The sequence below is a fragment of the Vitis riparia genome, chromosome 1 (genome assembly GCF_004353265.1).
Source record: "Vitis riparia cultivar Riparia Gloire de Montpellier isolate 1030 chromosome 1, EGFV_Vit.rip_1.0, whole genome shotgun sequence".
Classification (NCBI taxonomy): domain Eukaryota; kingdom Viridiplantae; phylum Streptophyta; class Magnoliopsida; order Vitales; family Vitaceae; genus Vitis; species Vitis riparia.
Window position 1 is genome coordinate 10,869,479 of NC_048431.1, and position 13,061 is coordinate 10,882,539.

The window sequence follows — 13,061 nt, forward strand, 5'->3', positions numbered from 1 at the left end:
CAATTTGTTCAACTTCATAATTTATTATTGACGTCTTTAATCACATATTGGAAATGATAAAGATGTAGCTAATTTTATATAAATTTAATTTGGACGAGAATCTAACCCAAATCCAACTAAATGTTTAGGTGAACTTAGACAATCATTTTCAATACTTAGGTTGGATTTTGATTAAATTTGTTTTTAAGTTGACCTCAATTTGAGTTGAGTTTAGACTAAAGTTTAGACAATCCGAGCTTAATTTAAACTCAATTTGATGTTTTTATAATATTTATAATGAATCTTATCTTCCATAATAGTATTAATTTTCTTTTTCTATTTTTAAGAAACATTATTAAATTATATTATATCATAAAATTTTCATATAAATACATTAAAAATAATATCATAAATAGTTTTAGAATTATACAACCCAATCAATCGGAATCTAATTTGAACAATCCGTGTTTAACCAAAGTTTAAAAAAATGAAGTTAGGTTGGGCTTAGGTTGAATACCTCGAATTAGAGTTCAGATTGCTTATTTCATAATTCAGATTGAACTAAGATTAGTTATCAACTTAATTAATCCGTACAAATCATAGCCCCCAGCAAAAGAAGCAATAAATAAAACAAAATAAATGAACACAAACAAAACCCAAGACCTTGTCTCCTAGGCACCACTTCAAGCTTTGTTTGGCATTTTCTTGTTAAACAATTTTGAAATAGATTTATGTTGTTTTCAAAAACAAGACCGTGTTTGGGAACTAAATCCTAAAAAATAATTTTTTGTTCTCAAGACTAAGAAGACTTGTTTGATTGAATTAATAAAATAAGTACAAAAACTTTATTCCAAGTTGTCTTCTAAAATGGATAAATCATGATGTAAATAAATAATTTATCGATTTATAAAATTAAAAATTTTAATTATAAATATATACTTAATAAAAACATTAAAAAAATAATTTCATCCATTTTTAAAATTATATGCATCCATTTTAAAGTAATTTCATTTTTTTTAGAAAACAAATTTTTACAATGTATATATATATATATATATATATATATATATATTTACAATCAATTTTCAATATTTTTATTTAACGCTTGCAAATGATAAATATACCAAAATTTTAGTAACATTTCAACTATTTTATGATATTTGACAACAAAAATTTATCTATAAAAATATCCATATATAAAATGGTCCATTTTAAGTAATTAATAAGTATTATAAGACAGTAATAAATTATTTCATTATTTATATAATATAATATGGTAATATAATTACCCAATTTTGGAACTTAATATTTATAATTAACCACGTACTTATACAATTAAAATACAATTTTAATTACATATATTCATATTTTATTTATTAGGAATAACTATATATATATATGAGGACCCATAACAATTGTGTAGATATTATTTCGCTAATAAGATTTCAATTGCCAACAAGTATAGCAATAACCTTCTCATATTGCATTAATACACAACCAAGTCCTACAATTGAAACCTTATGAGTTAAATAATATCTACATGGTTGTTGTACATCATTACAAATGGTAGTGTGAGAGTTTGTTTGATATTTCACATGAATATGAGAAAAAATTTATGATGTTATACACATATGAAATCTTATGAACGTGTTTTAAAGCTATAAGCATAAAGACATTGATCCCGGAATCTCATGAAACATAACAAGAACATTGAAAGTAATTGTAATATCTCATATTAAATAGAAGAAAAAGTTTTTAGCATTATTTACTGGATAGTTGCAATATACTCGTATAAATAAAATAATGAACTTGAATATAAAAATGCTAATCCATTAATTGACCTTTTTTTCATGTCAAGCTTCCGACTCCTTTGTGCTCCAGGAAATAAAATGGGCTTTTAGTGGGGCTAAAAAAATCTTATTCTCCTTTTGCACCAAACTGAATTAAGTGTATTCTTATTTCTGACTACTTAGTAAGCCCTTGCTCTTTTTGGACTTTTGAGGGAGCTTCGGGTGTGTATGGTTATTGGAAAGTATTAAAGAAAAAAATGTTGAAAAAATATTAACATATTCGAATTATCATAAAAAATAAATAAATAAATAAATATAATTATATATAATTAGAATTAGTTAGAAATTTATATATTTTTAGATTATTCAATTTTTATATAAAAGAAGACAATTGAGTGTAATGAAGTAAAAGAAGTATATAAAAATAATTTATTAATATTGAATTTATTTTTTATTTTTTTATTTTATTTTTTTCTATTTTATTTGTTTTACATTTTTTTTTCAAATTTTCTAAGAACCAAATATAAATTTAATATTCAAATAAAAAAAGAAAATGAGATCCTTTTATTAATTTGAAATTTGACATTTACCTAAATGGTCGGTTGATTGCGGACGACTTTAAGACTAAGTTTAGTTGATCGAATAAAATATGTATATATCTTATGATATTAGACAAGAATAGCATATCTTAAGATGTCATTTCCAATGGGCCTGATATTTTAGGATATATATATATGCAATGAGATATATTATGGTATGATTATATTTAATTTGTAAAATAAATAAAGAAAAAAGAAATTAAATATATATATATATATATATATATATCTATATTATTTTTTTAATATTCAATATTTGTTTAAAATAACAATTATATTATATTCCAACATTTACTATTATAAATACATATATGAAATTTCTCTTACATTTAACAATATTCATCATTAAAATATTTAAAATTTATAAATAAGAATTTTTACTTTATGTTATTCAATATATAAAAATTACATATGTATTTATATGTCAAATAATACATATATTATTTTATAAATTTTATTTTAGTTTTTTTAACCAAAAATTTAAAATTTTAATCAATTTATTTTTTATTTTAAAAAATAAAAAAATATGAAAACTAACTAAATAAATAAATTTATAATACATAGGATGTGCATATTTTATATTTTTATTTGGGATTAACATATCCTAAGTTAAAGAGATATAAAAAAGATTGTAGATAATATATTTATCTATTTAGAATTATCATACTTTTAGTTGAATATAGAATAAGATAAATAATAGAATAACTTATCATATTTCATTACTAACCAAACATAGGATATAATATGTTATTCTTTTTCTCATTATATCTTATGCTAAATCCAATCAATTAAACTTATCTAAGTGATTAAAAGATGGATTAATTGATTAAGAGGGATGGAAAGATCCCAAATTTATAAAACTAACCTCTTCCATTTTTTAACTTGAAGAATAACCTATTTTTGACATAAATGTCCTTCAACATTTTGATTATTTACATGTGTGGTATATATATATTTGTGTTATAAAATATGAGATTTTGTACCATTATGATAAATTGTGGATGATCATCTATAAATATCTTGTGTAACTCCCTATAGAATGAAAGAACGCTTAATGAATTTTTTTTTTTAGTTTTCCCATGCATTCTATTATCTCTTTGGTGATTTCTTCTTCTCTCACTTTGTTTTACAATACATTATCAGCACGAATAGAAATATTTTTCTCTATTAAGAGAAATAGAAAGACGTTCTTCCCTTCAAAGAAATAGAAAAACTTTATTTCTTCTTTCTCAGAAAAACGTATGTAATAAACTTGTATAATGATTTTCTACTTTATTACCTTTGACTTTCTATTTTCACTTATTTTATTTGAATGCATAAATATGTATAATTCATATAACTAGAAATTATAAATTATAGGGTAAATTCATAATCAGAAGTTATGAAAAATATGTACAATCCTTATAACCAAAAGTCATGGGATAAATTATAAATTATAAGGTAAATTCATAACCAGAAGTTATGAAAAATATGTACAATCCCTATAACTAGAAGTTATGAAAGATATGTGCAATCCCCATAATCAAAAGTTATGGGAAAATTACAAAATTAAAAATACATGACCAAAAGTTATCTATATGATCCCTAATTATTTGTTTTTAATTATATAATATAATTGGAAGTTATACAAAATAATATTAAATAGTTGGAAGCTATAAAATGAATAGTTCATAACTCGAAGTTATGCACAAATCTACATAATGAATAGTTCATAACTTGAAGCTATGCACAAATTTATATAAAAAACAATTCATGGCCTGAAGTTATGTATAAATTTAAATATTTTCTTGTTTTGACAAAATAATCATAGTATGAAGGTATGAAAAATATTAATTTTTAATTTCTTTTAATTATATTGTGTAAACTAGAAGTTATACATAAATAGTTTATAGCCTAAAGTTATTTACAAATTTACATTAAAAAAAAATAGTTCATAATCTGAAGCTATGTACAAATTTGCATATTTTCTTGTTTTGACAAAATAATCATAACTCAAAGTTATGAAAAATATTAGCTTTTAATTTTTATTTTGTACTCACTTATTTTTCACAACATGAATTATGGAAAATAATTTTTATTAACAATTGTTTCATAGCAAAAAACTATGCATACAATTTCTAATTCTCTTGTATAACCAGAAATTATACAAAACAAAATTGTCAATGAACAACTATGTACCTAGAAGATACATAATTTTTTAAATTTTGTTATCTAACCAGAAGTTATATAAATATTATTATTCATAACCCGAAGTTATGAAAATAAGAAAATTAATATTTTTTGTGCTAATCAAAGGTTATGCCAAACTTGTTAATATGTACTTTCTTATAGACAGAAGGTATAGAGAACAAAAATTTTAACTAACAATTTTGTACAAATTTATGAAATTTATATAACCAAAAGTTATAATGAAATATATTATAGTCTGAAGCTATGATAACAAGCATATAGATAATATTTACATATTATCAAAAGATTAATATTTTGTATATCAAGTTATACAAATAAGTAAGTATTTGATAGTTTTTATAAATTTATATTATTAGAAGTAATACTATCATTAGTAGAAAAATTTACATATAGATGTGAAATTTCATATCGCATGATATTTTTGTATTAGAGGTGATAGTTTGAAGTTTTTTTTTTATTCTAGTTGTTTTAATTTAGAAAATTGAGATTTTTTTGGATACATGTGAAATATATGACTTGATCATATGATTTATAAATTGATTTTGCATGTCAATTTTCTTTATAGCATGTTTTTATGATTGAAAATTTTTTAGTTATATAAAATAATATATATTATTGCATGTTGCCATATATATATATGGTATTTTTATTAATGCAATAATTTCATTATCCAAAAATAATTTTGAAATTACAATAGGTTCAACTATTGTTCTCAATATATTATGTTATATCTTTACATATATGTTTAGATGGATTTGTAGTGCTTCAATTAAAGTTTTGAGACAACAAGATGTTTTAAATCATGATATGTTCTCTTAAAATTTTGATTTATAAATTAATTTTTGCACATTGATTTAGATCATGATAATATTTTGAATAAAATTATTGATCTATCACTATAATTAGTTTGATTATTGAAATATTTCCTCGTTATTTCATGTATAAATTGCTCTACACTTACAAAATCAAATGTGTGAGATTATTTAAGAAATATATAACTTTAAATTATCTTTTCATATTTGTTTTATTGTGTTATATATGTTTTCATTGCTTTTACACAAATTATTAAGTTAAGTCATCATCAATGACTAATATTTTTCCATTGATTTTAACTCTTTCTCTATGATAATATTTCTTCAACTTTATAAAGACAAGTCTTTATGACAATGTTTTATGACTCGTTACTTTGATGAAACTCTTGTCTCATTGCACAACATTGATGATAGACAATGTTAATACTATATCAGGTGATAGAAACGTGATTAAATGCTCTAGAAAAGCTTATACCATGTCACTAGTAGTATTTGATTCCATGTGAATGACACTTTATACGATGCCCTTGAAGAGGCATGAGTACTTGAAAATTGTGAGATCTTAGTAAGTTATGTATATAGGAGAAAAATGAGATCAAAATAATATTATTATTAACAATATTTTCACTTTCCAAGTGGCCTCCGATATCATAAGAAATGATGAAAATCCTGAACCACGAAATGTAGAAGAATGCCGACATAGAAATGATTGGCCAAAATGGAAAGAAGCTATGCAGGCAAAGTTAAACTCATTAACAAAACGAGAAGTTTTTGGACCTATAGTCCAAACACCTAAAGATGTAAAGCTTGTTGGGTACAAATGGGTATTTGTATGAAAACACAATGAGAATAATGAGATCATAAGATATAAAGCACGATTAGTAGCACAAGATTTCTCGTAGAGACTTGGTATTAACTATGAGGAAACATACTCTCCCGTCATGGACACATTCACATTTTGTTTCTTAATTAGTTTGGTAGTTTTAGAAGGACTAGATATGCGTCTCATGGATGCTATTACAACATATTTATACAGATCCATGGATAATGATATATACATGAAAATCCCTAAAGGATTTAAATTGCCTGAAGCAAATTGTACAAAGTCTCGTAGCATGTAATCAATCAAGTTACAACGATCCTTGTATGGATTAAAGCAATTTGAATGCATGTGGTACAATAGTCTTAGTGAATACTTGTTAAAAGAATGACACATGAACAATCCTATATGCCCATGCATCTTCATTAAGAAATCAAAAAACCGGATTTGCAATTATTGCAGTATATGTTGATGACTTAAATCTTGTTAGAACTCTTGAAGAGCTCACAAGAACAACAAATTACTCGAAAAAGGAATTTGAGATGAAAGATCTTGAAAAAACAATATTTTGTCACAACTTGGAGATCGAGCATTTTCCAAATGGAGTTTTAGTACATCAATCAACATACATTAAGAAAGTTTTGAAGTGTTTTTAATATGGATAAATCACATCCATTAAATTATCTAATGATAGTTCATTCACTTGAAGTGAAAAATGATCTCTTATGTCTTAAAGAAGATAATAAAGAACTACTTAGTCCAGAAGTACCATATTACAATATTATTGGAGCATCGATGAATCTTGCAAATTATACATAGCCATATATTGTATTCCTTGTTAATTTACTTGTGAGATATAGTTATGCACCAACTCAAAGACATTGGAATAAAACCAATCATATACTACAATAACATGTGTCTATGTTATTCCAAAAGATCAAAATCTTAATTGCTTGAATATGTAGATGGTGACTATCTTTTAGACCCCCACAAAGCTCGATGAGGTATGTATCTATCTATGGTGGTACGACAATATCATGAAGATCAATCAAGCAAATAATGGAAACATGTGGACTACCCTCCATCAAAGGATGCTACCAAGTAAATAATGTTTCATGCATTGCACATATTAAAAAATGATACATTAAGGGTGATAGAATTAAGCATATATTGCCCAAGTCTTTTATTTTCATTAACTCCAGAAGAGTGATGAAATTGTTATTCGACGAATAAGAACAAATGACAATTTAGTAGATTTATTCACAAAGGCATTGTCAACTGTAATACTCAAGAAGCTCATTGGAATACGTAGACTCAAAGATCTCCATGTTGTGCTACTAGAAAAAATATAATCATGTCAATATGAGAGGGAGCTAATTGATAAGAATAATTATGTTGTGTTCCAGGTTTTGTCCCATTGGGTTTTACTAGCAAGGTTTTTCATGATGCAGTTGTAGTAATCCAAAAGAATATTGTACTCTTTTTCCTTCACTAGGGTTTTTCCTAGTAAGGTTTTAATGAGGCATATCTTATGATCATTCAAGGGGGAGTGTTATAAAATATGGGATTCTATACCACTATGGTAACTTGTGGATGATCATCCATAAATATCTAGTGTAACTCCCTATAAAATGGAAGGATCCATAATGAAATTCTATTGAGTTTTCCCATACATTTATTCTCTCTTTCTTGCTTTCTTCTTTTCTCACTTTGTTTTACAACATTTTGTCTAAAATAAGCATTTTTAGGGTAAAAAAAAATAGAGGGTTAGATTTATAAACGGGGGATGATTTCATCCCTTTTAATCAAATAACCTTTTAAAAGATTCATATGAAATATAAGAAAACAAACCAAAAAATTGAAGGTAAGAAGACTTCTAAGAAGTTTTTTAAGTGACCAATTAATTGCTTTTATAAAGAATGATCAATATAAAGGTTTGCTTAAGTACAACTAGAAAATAGTAAATGACTAGTTGCAATGTCAGCTTGTAGTTCATGAGCTTCTTTCAATGGACGATTATGACCACTTCAATGACAACAAACTTAAGTGAGCACCTTGTGCCTTTTGTAGTCATAGAGCCTTTAACAATTGAGTTAGTAGGGAAAAATTAAGGAATTGATAGACAGATGCGTAAAGGTTATGACCACTTTTATACTTGACTTTTGAGATAACAATTGGGTTTTCTCACAGGGAGGCATGGGCCTTGGTATGGTCATATAAGTGTATACTTAATGCTCATTAATTTGTGGGTGAGGGACCTATTTTTCGATACTTGTGTAAGGGTTCAAATATAGGCATAATCATACCTAAGGTTCTAGTTACCTATTCTTTGGTTGGTGTTTGGTCTTCTAGGAAGCGCCCCCATATTTTTCTCATTTTTTTCCTCTTAAGGATGATTCTCGAGGGCCAAGGAAGATTTAGAGATGCCATGCGTCACTCAAATGATTGGTTATGTAAGGAACCTTTTGAGGTGATGGGAGTGTTGCCCCTTAAAAATGAAAAATATTGGTTATGAAAATATTAATAACTAGATTTTATGGATATATAGGGAAATGTAAACAAAAATTTTGATAAATAAATATTAATGGGAAAAAAAACTTCCAAAAATGTTAGAAAATCAATGATAAGTTCATTTTGTTAAGGAAATTAATATATTTGGTATAATTTTTCACATTTGGCAATAATATACAAAATTTGAAAATATATTTTATATAAATATATCTAAGATTTATTTAAGGATACAAAAGAAATGATAACATATGTATGATTATTTTAAATTTATATTTATGATATATTTAATTAATATATAAAAGATATAAATAAAGACTTATTAAAAAAATGATGATGTTTTTGTATATTTTTACAATTAGTTAAATATAATTTGAATATAATATCATTAAAATTAATTAGTTTATTAAAGTTTTATTTTAATATTTTGTATTTGGTACGAATTTCTTAAAAAAGTATATTTGTTTATTTCATTTTTTTTCTTAATGAAAGTAAGAAGTGATATATATATATATATGATTTAACTGGAATCTCTTCTAGTCAAATCGAGTATATCAAAAGAGAAAATAACTCGATTTTTGATTTCCTAACTCATGAACTTTTGTAGGATTCACGAGATCATGGCCCCCTAAAAAAGTTATCCAATCTCTTAAGTCCTCTAAGAAACCACAAGAGCCCCAATCCTCTAAGAATATTCAAGTTTCATCCCTTAGAAAACTCCATTGGAGTCTTCAGGTTCAATAATAACAAAAAAAAAGAGGTAATATTCTTCTTCTAACCCCTTCCCTTGTGACCCTATTCCAACCATTTCTAATAGATTATTATCTTTGTTTACTATGATCTTTTGGATCATTTAGAACCCATTAAGGCTATGCATTTTCTAGTAATTTCAAGGTCTCATACCTTCAAGTAAGTTACCAAGGCATCTTCCTCTTAAAAGGAAGTGACTTCAAGTTCTTTTTTTTCAAGAAAACAAGTTGTGGAGGCCACCAACCCCACACTACTTTCTTTAAAATCTCATTATTAGCCAAAAGATCACAACAAAATTTTTATGAACGAATTCTTGTAGGTACTGATTCAGCTAAGATAAAATATAACTCGAATAAGTTCAGTAATTCAAAGTTGACATATTCCACTTGCCACATTTATAAGATCCTTATAGTTAAACTATGGAGTGGTAACCTTAATCTCTCAAGGGAGTCTGGTTTTATGCTTTTTTCATTCAAAACAAGAACTTCCCGCATTCATGGATATTCTATTTTCAATCCAAGGTTTTGTGTGTGTGTGTGTGTGTGTGTGTGTGTGTGTGTGTGTATGCACCAAACTCTGGTATTCAAGACCTGGTGTCGAATTTCCTTAACTTTACTAAGGCTTAGGAAAAAAGAAGTTTGTTGTTGGTCTATGATGATTAAGAAGGCTTAAAGTGTAGAAGGGTAAAAATTATCATTTTACACAAAACTCTAGTATTGAAGGCATGGTGTCAAAACTCCCAACTCTGATAGGGCTTAAGAGAAAAGGAGTTTGTTGCTAGTCTATGATGATCAAGAAAGCTTAGAATGTGGTGTCCACTAGTTCCAAGTCTCTCATGGCATGCACAACCTAGGTTGTGTGATTCCTTTTTTTTTTTTTAGTTCTTTCTTCTCTTTTTTATTTTCTTGCCCTCCCTTTTTTGCAACTCCATGAGGATGTTTAGTAGACTATCTACATATCAATCGCTTTAGTCATGTTTTTAGGGCTATGCATTTGGGTTCCCACTATTGTTTATTTTTCTACACGATCATATGCTTGCGAGAGCATATTAGAGCCCTTAGGGTTAGGAGATTGTTCCACCACACAATATCCCCTCAACTATTCCTTTAGAAGGAATGTTTGCACTAAAAAATCTTCCTTCAATTTCCTTTACCTTTTCTCTAAGTTTTGGAGTTACTTGGATAACATAAATGTCTTTGTTTGACGTGTCAAACCTACTCATTGCCCTATTTGATTGTGTCCATAAAACTTGCACTTCAGCGTCCACCTATGTCATATATTGTATTATATATAAGAAAGTGCTCAATTGAAAGTACGAGTGAGTAAAAGGTGGCTAAATGAGTCGATCTTGTGCGCCAATCCCTTATGCTCTCTCCAAAGAAGTCTAATTGTAGACCCCCTTTGAGGAGCAAAAGGATATTAGTTTTTCTTGAGAGTTTTTTTATGGCATGGGAGGGAATGCTACCTGACCACTTGGTATACCAGGCAGCACTTGAGATAAGTGGGGGCCCTCTTTTTCCTACGCCCGAGAAATCAGCAGCATGGGCATGGCAGCAGCCATGCTGATGGTCAGAGACTCCATCCTTGCTGACGAGAGGAGAAGTGGAGCTGATGATGGCTTGTTGAGGAAGACACAAACAGAGGAAAAGAAAAGGAGATATCTGGGGAAGCTTTTTCTTCAAGCGGGGGATCTAGAGCAGAGGGTTGCGGAGAGCATCCGAGTGAGAGGGTACTCCATAGCTAAATAAGCAAGAAAAGGATCAAGGAAGGAAAGAAGAAGACGTCGACGAGGGGGGTGGTTTTGGGCAGGAGAGATGACTGGTGACGGAGGAGGAAGGATCTTTCTACTGATAGCTTGTGAGTACTGCTCTGTTTCAACTCCCTTTCACATTTCCTTATTCTTTTGTTGCAAAATGATTCATGTTTGATCTCAAGGTGGTGATTGATGGTCATGCATTAGCTCATTTTCCGTTCGTTCTATTGGTTTTTCAATCTGTTGATGATGCATGAAGTGAGGTTACAACAATCAAATCCTCAAACCTCTCATCATTGCTTGATTTCTTAGCGATCTTCTCCTCCATACTTCTTATGCTACCAACCCCTTGCTTATGCACACGTGGACTGCACACCCACTCTTACCCTCCATTCTCCCTTCTCATTTTCCTCTCGTTCTTCTCACTCCTCAAAACACCAAAAGAAGACGTCTACCAGGACAGCAGTCGGAGATGCTCAAAGCTCTAACCCCCATTTCGAGCCTAACGCCAAAGCTCCAAAAAGCAAATGGAGAGCCCCGGATGCAGTTCTTAGAGCATGAGGCTCTCTTACGGCACTCCGGCGAGTCCCATGCACCTCGCGTTCCACGTGATGGCGTCGCCATCAACTCTCCCCTCACCATTGCTGCCTTTTGAAACCACTCTACCTAGCCCGCCCGCTACAAGAACTCGATGGTCGCGGCATTGTCGGCGACGACGTGGCGAACTCTTCCCCAGACGGCCAGGTTCGACCGAGGAAGCCCCTCACGCGCCTGTAAAAGTCGCAGCTGCTGGCTCCATCCTCGAACGCCGACGCCAGGCCGCAGCTGCTGGCTCCACTCTCGGATGTCGATGCTGGAACACGGCGGCGAACACAGCGCAGGTGGCGTTAGTCGAGGTAGCGCGGAAAGTCGGCAGCCTGGGCCAACTTCGAGGACCTCCGGCGATGCCTCTCTCACCTCCACTTTCTCCGTCATAGTCTTCCTGAGGTGAGGAAGATGAGCACGTGGCTGAAAGGCCCAAAAAGATAATGAGAATAGATTTGGATTTTAGTGGGTTGGACCCAAAAGAGAAGCCTAAGTTTGTGAAGGCTTTAATTGTCTTGGGCTTGCCCATTGATATCTTTGGACTTGGGGCTTGAATTGGGGCACTAGGCCCAAGTTGGTGATGGATTATTGTATCAGGTTTGCCCAATGAAGACATTGGACTTGGGCTTGAGTTGGAGCCCAGGCCCAGTTTGTGTGGATGATAGGCTCCATGCCAATCCTTTAAAAGGAAAAAAATCCTAAGTTTAATTTAATACTTCAAAATATTTGTTTAAATCATATTTTTATAAATCAAATCATTATCCCTTATTTATTATTTATTCAAAGTCCAATCTATAAAAAAAGTCACATGTTTTAATTTAATTCTTCAAATACTCTTTTAAATCTCATATTTATCAATTAGAACTACTATCCTATATTCTCCCATCTATCTATGTCAATCCTTCAAAAATCCTAAGTTTTAATTTAATTCTTGTTTAAATCATATTTTCATAAATCAAATCATTGTTCCGTATTTATTATTTTATTCAAAGTCCAATCTATAAAAAAGGTCACATATTTTAATTTAATTCTTCAAATACTCTTTTAAATCTCATATTTATCAATTAGAACTACTATCATATATTCTCCTATCTATCTATGTCAATCCTTCAAAAATCCTAAGTTTTAATTTAATTATTGTTTAGATCTTATTTTCATAAATCAAATCATTATCCCATATTTATTATTTTATTCAAAGTCCAATCTATAAAAAAGGTCACATGTTTTAATTTAATTCTTCAAATACTCTTTTAAGTCTCATATTTATCAACTAGA